A 15,675-nucleotide genomic window follows, 5' to 3' on the forward strand; every position below is an offset into this window, starting at 1 on the left:
AAAATAGATGTCCTTTCTGAGTGCCACTGGCTGTGAAGCAATTGGAATGAAACCAAACACAAGGAGTGCAAAATGAATTGCTCATGAAAACCTTACAACACCCCAAGGCACCAGCATCGTGCTCCCAGCTCCCTGCCCCTCGTTAAAGATGTTGCTTTCCAGACCCATTAATTGGCGAGGGTCTCAATATAGTTAGGAAATGGACTCCACAGGCCCCTGAAACGATAACTGTGCTTCTAGAGAAAGGATTTATCATCTGTCAAGTGAGTTCAAGTCGACGGGTTTTTAATGAGCACAGTTAGGTGCTGATTGGATAAAAAAGAATTAGAAGACTCCATCCCAAGCTTCCCAAGGAGACTGAGGGGAAGAGGGGCACAATTCAAAGAGACAAAGAAATTGGAGGACAAGGAAGAGAATATATCATCAAGTGCTAAGTTACTGACTCTGTCCATGCAATTAGAGTTCAGGAAACCAAGAGACCAGTGAGGCTACAAACGCCACAGGGAGGTCATTGAAGAATATTCCAGTGGATATGTTCATAAACAGTGAAAATATCTGAGGTTTGAGGGGAGAAACGGACTTGCTCCTTTTCCTGTTGACTGGCATTTCCTTTGATCCCAGCATGGGGCCTGGTTGTGTTCACTTCACATACTCTGGAGCTTTTTACTCCCATTTTCCTGAGCACATGTGACTTCTGCTACGTGCTTGCCTGGGCTTCTCAGACACCTGGCCTAGGACACCTACAAGAATAACTCAGCACTTGTGCAAACCTGGCAGTGTGAGGGAGTTAACATCTGGGGCCGATCCTTGGCCGGTTAGGGATGGGAGCTTGTGGGTCCCACTTGTGTCCCCTGAGTGCACAATTCTGAGATGCATTCCTCATGGCTCTCAGATGGTCGCAGAAAGATCAGGCCCCAGTTTCCCACAGCCAGGACCAAACTTGACTGTGAACTTCCTATGAATTGTCTCCCCTTCTTTCTCTGTTTCCCCTCTTTCCAATCCCCTAGTCCCATTCCCTGAGGTCACTTCCCAAACTACCTGCATACAAGCCCTTGTCTCTGGCTCTACTTTCTGGAATGAATCCTGGCTAAGACAAGCTCTGAGAAAGATGATTTCTGATTCTGGAATTCGAATATTTTATGCTCAGTTGGCAAAGAACTCTGACACAGGGCTCCGCCCCTAAGCACACTCATGTCAGGACAGTTCAAACCAAAATACAGGGTCTGCTTGATTTGAGGTTTTGCTAAAACTGAGATGTATTTCATAAAGGCCCAGAATATGAGGAAAAGGAGCAGGGGCAGGATTTTATACTTCTGAAGTTCCTATTATGTTCCTATTATGTGCTATACATATTTGTATATTACCGTTACATAAATCTAATGAGGTAGGTAGACTCATCCCTCATTTAGAGATGAGGAAACTGTGGCTCAAAGAGACCAGGAAGTGACAGAATCAGGATTTGAGTTCAAGTCCAGGGCCCCCCAAATCCATAGCTTGCCCATTTACCTGATGTTTTCTCCCACACACTATTTTATGCATGGGGTTAGGTGCCTTTCTCTCAAGTGTATCAGTGCTCTTCATTAATTCTTGTTTTCAGGTTTGGAAATAGAAATCAGTGATCTGCAGCAACTGGTTGGCATTTTAATCTCTTCAGGTTGAGGGATGGAGGTGGCCCTTTAAGCAACAGTGAACGCTCAGAATTCTAGAAAGCTGCTCACGTCTGTGTGCTACACCCAGGGATTGAACACCAGCCTCAGTTTGGCTCTAGAAATGTAAGACAGCTGTCTGGCTGGTAATGAACACAGAACATGAGTCAGGCCTATCATGGCCTGGGGCTCAATGCTGAGCACACAGTAGGTACACAAGAAACATTTGCCAAATTACCTATAAGCTGTCAGAGCCAAAGCTCCATTTTCCTCCAAGCACCTGTTGAAGGTAAACCACTGTGGGCCACCTAACACATGTCTGTGTCATCCACATGTGCCCACTTGTACCTTCTTCTACACATGAGCCCCCAGAATAATAAGGATCTAAATAAAGACATTTATTAAAGCCACACAGTAGCATTCTGAGACTGAAAATCTCCCACCCGCCTCTCTTGCGCTCACATAGCTTCTGGAGCTTTATAACTCACAGGCTTTTGAGCTGTCACCCTTTATATCGTTTCTACAGGATTAACTAGCTCCCCACTGCCTTATGTCTTCCTCTGTGCTTTTCCTGACTTTGTGTTTATTTACTAATTGGCTGACTCTGGTTGTTTCTTATTGATTTCCAAGTCAACCCAGAAAAAGTGATTCAAGTGCAGTGTATTGAAAACTCGGGTCTATATCCCCACACTGCTTCTTTGGCCACGGTGACCCTGTCACATCTCTGGGAATATCTGCTCTCGCCTTGCGTCTCCCAGCCTTGGTGAAGAAGGAATCAGAAGCACTAAAACCCCTAGAGTCAGCAATGCCACATTCATTTATTTGTACTTAATGATATATTAATGAGATACAACAACATTATTTCTACACAGGAGAAGTAGGCACTTTAATAACCGTAATCGATTTTCTTGAGCACTTGGGTGCCATGGAATTAGGACTCTCTATGCAATGTCTCTCAAACTGTGGTCCTTCAACCAGCAGCATCAGAATTCGCTAGAATAATTGTTCAGAATATAGATTCCTGGGCTCCATCCCAGACTTAATGAATCAGAATTTGAGTTTTTTGTTTTTTACAAGGTAACTGTTAACAAGGAGATTCTTGTCACACTAAAGTTTAAGATCCCCTGTGTGTGGAGACCTGCATAGTCCTAAGTGCCAAGCAAAAATTTCATTGGTGCACGTCACCTCTGCCTTTTCCAGCTCAGAGCTCTCAGCCCAGTTCTGACACTGTGTCACCTAATAACTCTTTCATTCTATGCACCATTCTATGTATTGGTGGTAGTGAAAAGAAACCAAGAAGAGAAGAAAAAGCAAAGAATTACAATCCAAGAAGTACACCAATGAGCTGAGGAGGAAATTGACCCAAGAGTAGACCATGACAAGCAAGTCACTCTAACAACATATGTACTTCAGTTATTTCCCACGTCTGTGTATGGCCCTCGGTCGAAATTGGAATCCAATTTTGGTTCCAAAACCATAGTTATCCAAGAATACCTTGGAAGCAGGGAAGAGTTAACCTAATAACCTAATTTTCATTGGGAATGTAGGAGAAATTTGGCTTTATGTCAAAGCCATGTGTTGTAATAATAACACTACCACCTTACATTTGAAAAGTAATTTATGGTTTCAAACAGTCTTTCAGGACAATATCTCATTTAAACTCTGCATTGTTGGAGATATCAAATTACAATTTATAGACTGAGGTTAACAACAAACCAGGATTTGATTATCTCCCCAAATAATTTCTTTCAAACACAATGAGGTCTTGGAACCAGATCAGAAGACATTCTTCAGCTATGATATAAGAAACATGCAAACTCTGACTCACAGACTGAGTTTTCCAAGACAACCCTAATCTCCAGGTATGTAGTTAATGGCCAAAAAAAAAAAATATTATGATTTGCCAGAATGAAAATTAGCTCCTCTGATTCACTGGACTTGAGTGTATAAGTTTTGTTAACAGAAGCACCTGCCATGGATCAGGTTCTAGGAGACATATCATGTCTTAAATCACTTCCTGAATTTATTCAAATCTGCCTGTCGAAGAAAGGTTTACTCTCACGCATAATGCCTTTGACCACAAATAAAGTCTCTGCCATCTGTTTTCATGCTAGAAAACACAATTTGGAGTCAGTGATGAAATAAATCCTATTCACATAAATCCAAATCTTGTTCTCTTACCCTGGGATATTTCCTGCTGAAATTACAAGAAAAAGAACTTCGTTAATTAAAATGATGAAGTGTGAACATGTGTTATTCAGGAATACCAATACCTCTATCTACATTTCTAAATTATTAACATTCACATAGTCCTCAGTGTTCATGTGTTTATTAAGATTTTTTAAATCAGAGCTTCAAATATCATCATTTTATAAGGTACCATGATACTCTGGAGGGTGGGAGGCGGTGTCTTAATTTTATATCTCCTTTTAGCTCTTTGCACCAAATATTTCAAGGATATTTATCACCACTAAGTATCTTATCAAAATGGGAAGACATAGGCAGGTTAGACATTAAAGAACCTGTAGGGGACTTTAAGTCTGATTAGACAAAAGAAACATCATTATCACGGTTGATAAAGGCTGACTCTGAATCCTTAAATCCCACCCCATCATGACTTCTTCTCTGGACTTCTTTTTTTTTTTTTTTTTTGCCTTTTGAACTCTCTATTCTCTTATTGGTGTACAGAGGTTTCATAAGGTATGATATAGAAACAGGTTGAATGCAGAAAGGAATATGAGAATCTAGTGGTCTTCTAATAAGCCAGACTTTAAGGAGATTTGCAGAAATGTAAAACAATGATACTCTTCTTGCTAAGTTTTTTATTTTTGGAAAATATAGTTATTTTTCATAAATACATTATGTTAACATGTAATGAGCTTATCGTTATTTTTAAATGAATTAATAAGTACTTTGGAAATTTCTCCATTTAATATTTAAGATGGTAAATATCAATGGATATAAGCAGCATAAATAAAAGCTCTTTGATATTCTCAATAATTTTCAAGAGTGTAAAGGGGTCCCAAGATCAAAAATTTGAGAGGTCCAATCTGGTGCATTCCTCAGCTCCTGCATAATTCTGACCTTGACTCCACTTCCCTGTTTCTATGCTTTCTCTCCCTTATTTTGATGATTCTACTGACAGATTTCTGTATCCCACTTCTCCCCTCCTTCTTCCCTCCTGACTCTTCTCTGGATTACAACGAGGACACAGCTCAAGGGCAAATGCATAGTCTTCAATACAGCCTGGAGCTTTGCCTCAATCTCCTAGCCCTGCCCTGTGGAGCTGAGCTTTGAAGACCACCCCCACCACCGTTTTTTTTTTTTTTGGCCCCATAGTGCCAGACCTAGAACAAGGGCAGGCTGAATAGCCTGTTACTTGGCTCATTTCTCTCTAGCCCTCACCATGTTCTTGACTCTCATAATTACCATGACCTTCCCCTGAACTAGCCCTTCATGCTTCTTTTCCCTGGTCCCACCCACAAGGACATCCAAGGGGGTTGGGGTCATGCCCAGGCCCAGAGGTTCCTGGTACCTGACTTCCCATCATCCTAGGGAAGACAAGGGATGCAGGGTGGTTCTGTTTATCATCCCTTTGCTTCTCCCAGCGAGAGCCCCACCCTCTAGCAAGCTGGTCCTCTTGAGTGTAACTAACCCACAGCAGCATCCCTCCTTTTGGGGATAGAGTATGGGGAGGTGGGAGGAAGCTTCATCTCTGCATCTTGGAAACAACCTTATCAACCCAATATCTCAGGGCCACACATGAGTCAAAGGCCCTCCCTGCCACCTCTACTTCGGACCATGGCCTCACCATTCTCTCAGGGCCGAACATTTCTGGTCATGCTCTTCCCTCTGCGTCTTAAGTCTTTCACACCATCTCTCACATCTATAGCTTTCCATATTCACTGCTACCGCTCTAATTCAGACTTTAATTTGCATACCAGGATTTATTACCAGAGGCTCTTACTGGATTCCTTCATTCATCCATCCATCACTCTATGTCTCTGCTTCCAAATGTCTCTTCCTGAGCACCACTATCTTCCTGTCATGCTTACTTACCAACCTTCTGTATCTTCCTACTGCCTACAGACTGTGGTACAGGAAAATATTAAGAGCATGGATTCTGGAGCTGGTCTATCTGGGCTCCAACCCTGATTCTGCCACTTATTAACTCTGTTACTTTGGGCAAGTTACTTAGCCTCTCTATGTCTCAGTGTCCTCCTGCTGAAGTAGGGATAATATAGCACATATTGTACTTCATAGGATTAATGTGAGGGGTAAATGAATTCATATAGAACAGGGTCTGGTATTTAATAAGCATCCAGTAAGTGACAGCTATTATTACTATTGTTATAGAATGTGGTCCAAGCTCCTTGACCCAGCATGCATTGGCCTATACAAGCTGTACCCTGGAGCTGTACTCTTAAGATGGTAGATGCTCTCCTGGAGCCCCTCAACCAGCTTCCAAAACAAATTAGAAACCCACTTCAGGTGATCGACATGGTGGCCAATGAGCCATTCTCTGCTCTAACAGAATAAATATTTAATTTGAGCCAAGAGCCTAGAAGAAGTACAGAAAGCTGGGGAGGAGAAGTGGTTTTCTCCCTTCTGCCACTGCTGGGGACAGATGTTATGCTCTGAGAAGCCAGAAGGGAAGATTTGAGCTGATTGTAATCTAATGAAGCTGCCAAATCAGTTTTACTTTCCAATACAGGATAATGACTGGTGAGTCCCATGGGTCCTGAGCCAGGGTTCTTTTAACTGGTAGCATTATCTGGGTCAGACCTGTCAGCCTCTATGGGGAATACTCTGGAAAATGTCATCTTCCAAGCCAGAGTGGGAGTAACGTTTGCCACTAAATAGGTGGTGATGGCCATGGTATTTAGAGGATAATCTCTGAGTTCATGAGATGTAGCAGGTGAGCACAGAATGGGAAAGGAGAAGGAAGAAGGGCAAGTACACAGCATAACAGACGAAAAAAGAACAATACAGGTGGAATGGGAGTCAAGGGAGAGGAGAGAGATGACTTTAAACGAAAAAGAAAACAAAAAACAAAAAGAGTAGAGATGAAAGGAACTGGGTACTGGGGAATAGAGGCATGTCTGGAAAGAAAATGAGAACTTCCAAGGGGCTTGAGTTCCTGATGGGCTCTGAAGACTTAAAATAGACAACACACACACACAATACACAAGACAGCACGGACACCCCTCTGTATTCTAAGCAAGGTCGTTTGTGAATATCTGTTAATAAGCTTAGTGACACACTATATGGAAGAATAATCTGGCAAAATAGAAAAACTGTGCACCAGCCAGTTGGATTCTTGAAGCCTCAGAGTCCTCTTCCTGCTCCAGTGGGCTAGTTACTTAGGAGTTCCCCCGATGCTCTAGCTCCTTCTACTGCTTGGAAACAAGGCTGGTTCAATGTGCTTACATTTCCAGACAAACCCATCCCTGGGTTTGCCCCCAAGGGTGGCAGCAGAGGAGCAGGGCCTCTGACTCCCCGTCCCCTCCCGTACCCCAGGCGACTCCTACACTTTCACTCTGGGCCTGCGTGGGTGGAGGAGGGCTTGGCAGCCCCAAATACGCTGTGGGGTAGTGATTTCATCACCCCAAGGGACTGTGTCAACACCAGTAGTCACCATCCCTCCACACTACCTTGTGGGCTCATATTTCTGAGCTATTTTTTCCTCATATGTGAGTAATTTCATGAAAAATACAAGTGAAAACAGCTTCTGTCACCTACAGAGTCAGGAACAGAGATCAGATTCACAGATCAGATTATCCTTTAGAGGCCCTCCCCACTCCCACCCCAAAGGAAGACAAATAATGAAAATATGGGGAAATGCCAAGGTGTGACATTTATTTAGGCAATATTTTTCAAAAGCCAAAAAATTCTTCTCTATTAAAAGTTCCAAACAGGAGATGAATGCATTTGTTGAAAATAAGGGAGCGGGGGAGGCGGGGTGTAATCAAATAAGATGACTCTTTAGACTAGAAGGCACTACTCCGTTTTCTTTTGCTTCTCCTAAAGTTTCTGAACGTTAGCCAAGTGCAGTGTAGCTTCTGTTTTTTCATTCACCTTAGGGCAATGACAGGGGCTTGGTGAGGATGAGATCCATGTTCCATGGCGATAGGTTAGATCCTTAGAGGGTTCCTGAGTTTTTTTCCACTTCGCCCCAACTCCAGGGCCACCACTCTAATCAAGCCACCATCACCTCTCACCTGCTCCCCTGCCACGGCTTCCACTCTCTCCACCTCTTTACTACCCACTCTCCCCCCGGCAGCCCGCGGGCAGGACACTTCCTCTACCGCGCCCCCTCCCACTTACTGCCCCCGGTGCTTTTCCTTCCTAACACTGACCGCAGCTTGTAAACGTGTGATTGTGAAACTCTTTGACTAGTGGTTCTCTCCCGCTTGCCTGTAAACCTAGGAGAATGGGGACGGTTTGCAGCCTTAGCGCCTGGTTCAATGCCTGTCACATAAGGGCCTGGATCTATGGGGCCTTCTACATCAGATCACAGGACTGTCGCGGAAGGAGCAGGAGTGAAGGCAGAGCTGCCAATCGAAGGCCTGGGGCGGGCATATGACCTTAGCTGGCCAATCAGAATCCTCTCCTGAGTTGTTGAAAACTGGAGCGAAAAGCCTTCTGTCTTGGGTTGAGTTCTCCCAGAAGCAGATCCTGAGTTGATGATTCAGGTGCAAGTGCTTTTTAAAGGAAATGCTCCCAGAAGAAAGCAGTAAGGGAGAGGGGGGAAGAAGGATAGGGAAGAAACCAAGCAATGGAGCAGGCATCGAATCAGGAGGAGGGGGAGGCAACCCCGGAGCCCCAGTCTGGGCTGTTGAGGAGGTGCGGTTAGTACTGGAAGGTCGGCGCAGGTAGCCCTAAGCTCCCGTCTCCCATCTCCTGTCTCCGCCTGGGGTCATGGGCTCTACATAAAAAGCTACCACAGCCACCTGCCTGGGCTTTTGTTCTGGCTCGCTTGTCACCCGCTTTCTCAGACTCTTTCTGCCTTGGTTGCCTCAGCTGAACCCACAGGTTTTGCATTTTGCTCTTCACCACCAGCGCTGGTAACCTGGCTCCAGATGTTAGATCTGTGCGAATTCTCTGCTTGGCTCCTCGTGCTGCTTCCCAGGCATGAGATGCCCCCGTGGTTTCTACCTACCTTCCTGGGAGGGAGATCCGAGGCTCAAAGACATTGCCTGACTCCAAGACCCTGTGCTTATTTGGGCTTAAAAGTTTTTTTTTATCTTATTGAAGGACAAACCTGGAATCTACTAAAATCTCTTGATATTTTAAAATTAACTAGATATTTTTATCGAAGGCAGCTTAAATGACTTTGAAGAGGGAAACTACCTTTTTAAGATTCATTGCTCCATTTCTTTCATCCGTCTCCATCACTGATGGTATGAGCTACCGCTTATTAATGGCAACGATATCTCAGGCTTCATGCATTCACACATACATGTCATTCTCAGTGTTAGAGAAGATAATTTCCCCAGAGTCACACAACTGGTATTGGGAAAGGCTTAGATTCCAACGTGGGTCTATGTGACTCCAAACCCATGTTCTTTACTGCTTCACTCAACTTTTTTCAGCAATCATATCTCCTGGGCTGAATGCCAAGATCTAAATCATAGGGATTTGGGAGTGTAAGGAGGAGAAACAGAGTAAATCTTTGGAAATGCTTCAGAAATGGTTTCTGCGTATCTGGGCAACAGTCCATGACCAAAGGATCCCAAGTCCCTTACCACTTACAGTTCATTCATTCAACCGATCCTTATAGAATACTCCTTGTGTTAGGCACTGGGTGTTTCTCAGTGAACAGACAAAGCCAAAAACACTGTGCTTGCTCATAGAATTTACATTCTAGGATGCAAGAAGGAGGCTTTGCAGGGAGGTAGGAAATAAGCACAAAAAATTAAGTAAATTTTGTAGTGATTGCTATTGGGGGGGGGCGGGGAAGAGCAAAGTAAGGGAAATTTGGAGTGCAATTTAAAACAGGATGGTCAGGTGAGGCCTCCCTGAGAAGGTGACTTCTGAGCAGACTAGGAGATGAGAGAGTGAGGCATGAGGCTGTCTTGAGGAAGAGTGGTCCTGATGGTAGTGATGTGGCAGCTTCAATTGTTCATTAAGCCATTCCGGTCCTACCCACCCCCGCCCAACGCCCAGACTCAACTCAGTTTTTCAAGAAGCTGGGGTGACTGGAAACCAGAAGCGGCAAAATTCCCCACCTCTCAAGCCACCTGCCGCTACAGCCCCTTTCTTGTTTTTGTTTTAGTTGTAGGGTTTTTTTTTTTGTTTGGTTGGTTTTTGTTTTTACAAACAATGCTGCAATGAATATTCCTATAAATGTATCTTTGAACATGTGCATGAGTAGTTATATAGAATAAATTATTCCTGGAAGTGAAATTGCAAAATAGCCACTGCCAAATTGCCCTCCAAAGAGTCGATCTACCCTCCTGCCAACAGTGTATCAGTGAGTGAGAAGATTAGGATTGTAAATATTTTTACAAAGTACTTTTTCCAAGTAAGGGAGGCAGAAAGGCATTGGGAGCTAACGTCATTAATTAAGAAAGTACAGAGTGTATCACATCTCAGGGACAGGGTTAGCCCATGATGAGCAAATGAATGGCAAAGTCAGGGGCCAGGAGAGGGACTGGGTGAGATGTGTGTTGCTTGAGGGCGGTGTCCATTTCAGAGATTCTAACTTGTGCCTAGAGGCGGCTACTGCATGTAAAGGAGCTGTCCCAGGCTGCACAGGTATGGCTTTGTGCAAATCTCACTGTCATGAGTGCAGGTCGTTGGGGTTGTTTTGCTCTTAACTTATTGGTAACGGGCAAAGCAGAGCTTTCTGTTCCCTATGGCTCTGTAGAGGTGATACTGCCACGTGTCAGCCAAGACTGTTTACACAAACACATTAGCCTCGCTGCTACTCTCCCCTGAGGGAACATAGCACACAGCCAAGCACACAGTTGCAGTTTGGGGTTTGAGCTGCATGTAAACACATCCAGCATTTGGAGTCCTGCACAGGAAGAAGGCAAATCCATAAAGTGAGAGGTCAGAGACTTAAGGTTGAACCCCAGGTCTGCCACTTAACAGCTGGGTAGCAAGTTACTTCAGTTCTCTGAGAGTCTTTCTTATAGAAAACGAGGGTATATCCAGACCTCAAAGGATTGTTGTGAAGATTAAACAGGATGTTAAACACCTGACACGATGGCTGGCCCGTAGCACCTGCTCATATAACCTCTTTTAGAAGAACACCATTCAGGATGTCCGGTGGATGGCAGAATTAGATGCCACATTTGAGAACCTGAGAGAAAATATGGAAATTTCAATAAGACTCTCCTCAAAAACACACAATTTACTTTCAACTCTGCCCTTAGATTCCTGTGAATCTGAGGGAAAGTGAATATCCACCCTTCAGCCAAGGGCTTTGGAACAATGACTCCAAACAAACCCAAGTGAAATCTGACTTCGATGTCTTTTCTTTTTTTTCTCAGTGTATTTTACAGAGAAAAATACATAAATAAATGAAAAGTTTATTCCAATACAACATCCTCTAAAATGACTCTGTGGAAAAGGCAGTAAGTAAAAATCTTTAGGCTGTATTCACTTTCTTTGACATTAACTCATATAACACAAAATCGTTGATTTTTAAATATTTACCACCAAAAACCATTAAACGCAAATGCAGCCAATGTTTGTGTAAAGAGTCACCTCTTTCTTACAGTTTTGGACCTTTACAAAAATATTTTTATAAAAAAATAGGGATTTCAAGGTTGACTGGTTAATGTTTTAGCAAGAGATGTCAGAAAGATCTTTGGTAAATCCAAGATTTTTTTCTTTGGTTCTTAGCCTCTGTAAGAAGCGAATGATTTCCAAGAATTACCACCAGAGGGCACTGATGCCAAATTGAGTCACAAAGTCACATACAGTATATTTGGCCTTGCTATCACCGAAATACTCCCACTTAAACAAAATGCCCCCTTATAATTGAGCAAAACTTTGAACAAAAATACCTCACACTAGCACTAACTGAAAGCAAAATGTCTAACTACATTCAAACACTGATATAAACACAAACTATTCAGGAATAGTACACTGGTGTTTTTTCTTATTAAAAGTAGACACGCATAAAATTAAAAATATGACAGAACCAAGAACGTGTTCAAAATAACTAGGTACTCATCTTGGGCCTGCTTCTCTGTGATCCTCTAGTTTTCAGCATTTGTATGACTTTTTTTTTATGAGGACTTTTTTTTAAAATATTTATTTATTTGGTTGTGCTGGGTCTTAGTTGTGGCTCACAGGCTCCTTAGTTGCAGCAGGCGGGCTCCTTAGTTGTGGCATGAGAACTCTTAGTTGCGGTATGCGAACTCTTAGTTGCGGTATGCATGTGGGATCTAGTTCCCTGACCAGGGATCGAACCCGGGCCCCCTGCATTGGGAGCATGGAGTCTTAACCACTGCGCCACCAGGGAAGTCCCTGTACCACTTCTTGAGTTTAATGTCTAATAAGCTCCAGTGAGGCTGTATTGCAAAGAATGGGTATCTAGACAAGATGTGGGTTTGAATCCCAGCTTTTCCACATAATAACTTTGTGACGTTAACAAAGTCTCTAGGCCTCAGTTTCCTCACCTGTAAGATGGGAGCAGTAATAATTAGCCTGCCAAGCTGTAGTAAGGTGTATGAGACCATGCTTATAAAATCCTTAGCACATTTTGGGTGCCTACTTAATACTGAAATTTACTAGGATTGTATGTAGGATTCATGCATAAAAAGATCCTAAGAATGAAGTTCTATTATTATTCATATATTACATGCATGAAAACTGAGGTTATATAACATGCCAAAGGTCACAGAGCTACTAAGTAGTAGGGAAGTTTACAAAGCTCATGTTTTTACTTTCCACCCTTAGAGGGTGGAGGGTGGGTAGGTGGGCACTGTATACTATGCTTCTTGGCATCAAAGCTGATAAACGATTGATACTCAATAAATGCCTGGTGGAGGTGATGAATTATGTATATGTAGTAACTTCTCGGGGGGAGAAACTGAGATAAAAATACAATTTGCTCTGAAAAATCAAAAGAACTTTACCACAGCAATGTGTTTTTATCATTATTAATATTATCGCTATCCTTATGATAAAATGCATCACCAGTTTGGCAGATTGCAGGGTAATGATATGCAGAGACTATAATTCAGTCTAAAAGGTGCTAAATTTCCAGGAAATAGAAAGAAAGAAAGGCCAACCTGGGGTTCAGCTGGTTCAGAGTTTCTGAGCAGGGAGAGGAGCTAGGCCCGTGCAGGGGGAGGGAACACAAGGGGAGCACTTAGACACTGACGGGTAAGCTGGCCCAGGACCACACCTTCCGCACAGCTGGATGAGCCCCACCTCCCCAGCCAGACCCAAAGAACAGCCTGAACCTGAAGGGGCTTCAGCCCTGGGGCCAGTGAGAAAGATGCAATCCTTGTTTGCTTCCGGGCCTCTGTGTGTCCATCCTTGTCACTACCGCCGTCACAGTTCCCTGCCATCAGAGAATGTGTCTAGGTCATCTTTGCATTCCCAGTGCTACACCTAATAGCTCGCTCAGTGACCCTCTACAGCCTGAAAAATTAAAGGCCCCATACTCACCAGCACTGCCGCCACAGGAAGAGGCGTTTGCCAGCATCTGTCCTGAAGCATCAGCATCAAGTGCTTTCAGCCGCAGCACCCGCAGAGCTCTGGGACCTGTGTTTTCTTGCTACACAGGCAGTGAGAAGCACAGGCCTACTGCTGCTACAGCAGGCCAGACAGAAGCTAATTACGGCAACCTGAACCTGCCATGACTAACAGGCTTATTTAATTTCAGATGTTTGTTTGTTGACCTACAAAAATCAAATACAGTGGCCTCACAGGCCAGGCTGCCACTGGGGCCCTGGGAGGGATGTCTGTGTGCGAAGCAGTTACGTAGGCCCCATTCAGGCGGGGATTGGATTGCATGGTGATACCTGGAAGAGAATCCACTCTGGAAACCTGTCAATTCTGTGGGGAATGTGGTTCAACTTGGGCAGCGAGTGAAAGGCGTGAAGCTGGCCACGGAAGGCCCTCAGCCAGTGAAGGTTCTCCAGCATGAAGGCTAATTTGGGGAAGTGATGAAATAGCTCCCTTCATGAGAATCTACTATGTATCATGTCCTTTAGGTACATTATTACATCTGTTCCTCCCATCTTTATGAAACAGATATAACTATTCCAATTGTACAGGTGAGCCTCTGAGTGATTAGATAGCTTACTCATGGTCATACTGTGATAGCAATAATAATAGCAAATATTTATTGGGTACGTATTAATTCTGAGCTGAGCACTTTACGTAATACTATCTAGTCCTCATACTAATCCTATGAAGTAAAGATTATTATTAACCCCATTCTCCAGATGAGAAAACCGAGGCTTGGGGAGGTTAAGTAACTTGCCCAAGATCACAAACAGGTACTATGTGGCAGAGCCAGGGTTCCTATGATGATAACAGAGTAAGTCCCCTACATACGAATGAGTTCCATTCCGAGAGCGCATTCATAAGTAAGTCCAAAGTTAGCCTATTAGTACCTAGGTACTAATACGATCAGCTATATAGTACTACTATACTGTAATAGGTTTATAATACTTTTCACACAAATAATACATAAAAAAGAAACAAACACAAGCACAAAAAATAAAGAAAACATTTTTAATCTTACAGTACCTTGAAAAATACAGTAGTACAGTACAACAGCTGGCATACAGGGGCTGTTATCGAGTAAACAGGCAAGAAGAGTTACTGACTGGAGGAGGGAGAGGAGGTGGGAGATGGTAGAGCTGAAGGATCATCAGCAATAGGAGACGGGGGTGGGGGACAAGCTGCAAGTTCACTCACACCTGACGTTGATGACACACGTTCTGGTTCCTTGCTGGATTCAATTCTATCTACCTTCTTGAAAAAAATGACCCAGTGATATCTGGGTAGTAGCTCTTTTTTTCTCATCATAGATGACACGGTAGCACTGGATTGCTTTCTGAACGGCTGCTGCAACCTTCGTGTACCGTTCTACGTTCGGGTCCTGGGCCTCAAAACCTAACAGCGCCTCCTCAAATAAAGAAAACCCCCTTGCCATTTCCTGCATCGTGAATCTCTTCGGTTCTTCAATTACTTCTCCCTCTTGTCTCTCTTCGTCCTTTCTCTGGGCCTCCAATTCCATCAGGTCTTCATTAGTAAGCTCCACGTTGGCATCTTTGAAAGTTCACAACTTGAAGGTTTGTTTTAGGGGACTTACTGTAACAGTTAATATTTATGGTAGGTACATTGCTCCATGTCTTTTGTCATTTCAATCCTCACAACAACCTTGTGAGGTGGGAATCAGTATCCCCATTATACAGATGAGGGAACTGAGTCTGGGCGAGATTAAAGAAATGTATCTAGGGAATAAGGATTTCAACATAGACAGTTTTACCCCAGCACACAAGCCTGAAATCACTGTGCTATGCTAGCTCCCTGGGCTAGACATCCTCAGATCGCAGGATGTGAAACTAGGCTTCAGACCCAGTCTATATGGCTCCACAGCCTGTACTGCTTTCTGGCTCTTGATTATACAATCCTCCGAATGAGGTTCTTGTCTAAAAAGCAGCAATTGCCCTTGAAGTCCAAGCACATCAGTACAGGTTACTCTGATCCAAGGGCAGGCAAAGAGAAAGGAAAGTGCATGGAGCTCGAAGGAGAATGGACTAAGAGGGGAAGGACTGAGGTTAGAATTTGAAGCCCGTCGCCCAAGTCAGCAGCCAAGCATCCCTGTCCTGGCCAGAGGCAGGCGCAGTCAACACCGGCAGCAAGGTGCCATCCAAGCATGGGAATTTGGAGCAGGCTTGTTATTAATAATAATGATGCAAATGGCCACTAATATTTACTGAGCACCAGTTAGGTGCGAGATATGGTTCTAGGCTCTGACATACATTCTCTCATCTATTATTTCCCCATTTCACACACGAGGTAACTGAGGCTCAGAAACCTGGAAGAC

The sequence above is a fragment of the Balaenoptera musculus genome, chromosome 3, assembly GCF_009873245.2.
Source record: "Balaenoptera musculus isolate JJ_BM4_2016_0621 chromosome 3, mBalMus1.pri.v3, whole genome shotgun sequence".
In the NCBI taxonomy this organism is placed as follows: Eukaryota; Metazoa; Chordata; class Mammalia; order Artiodactyla; family Balaenopteridae; genus Balaenoptera; species Balaenoptera musculus.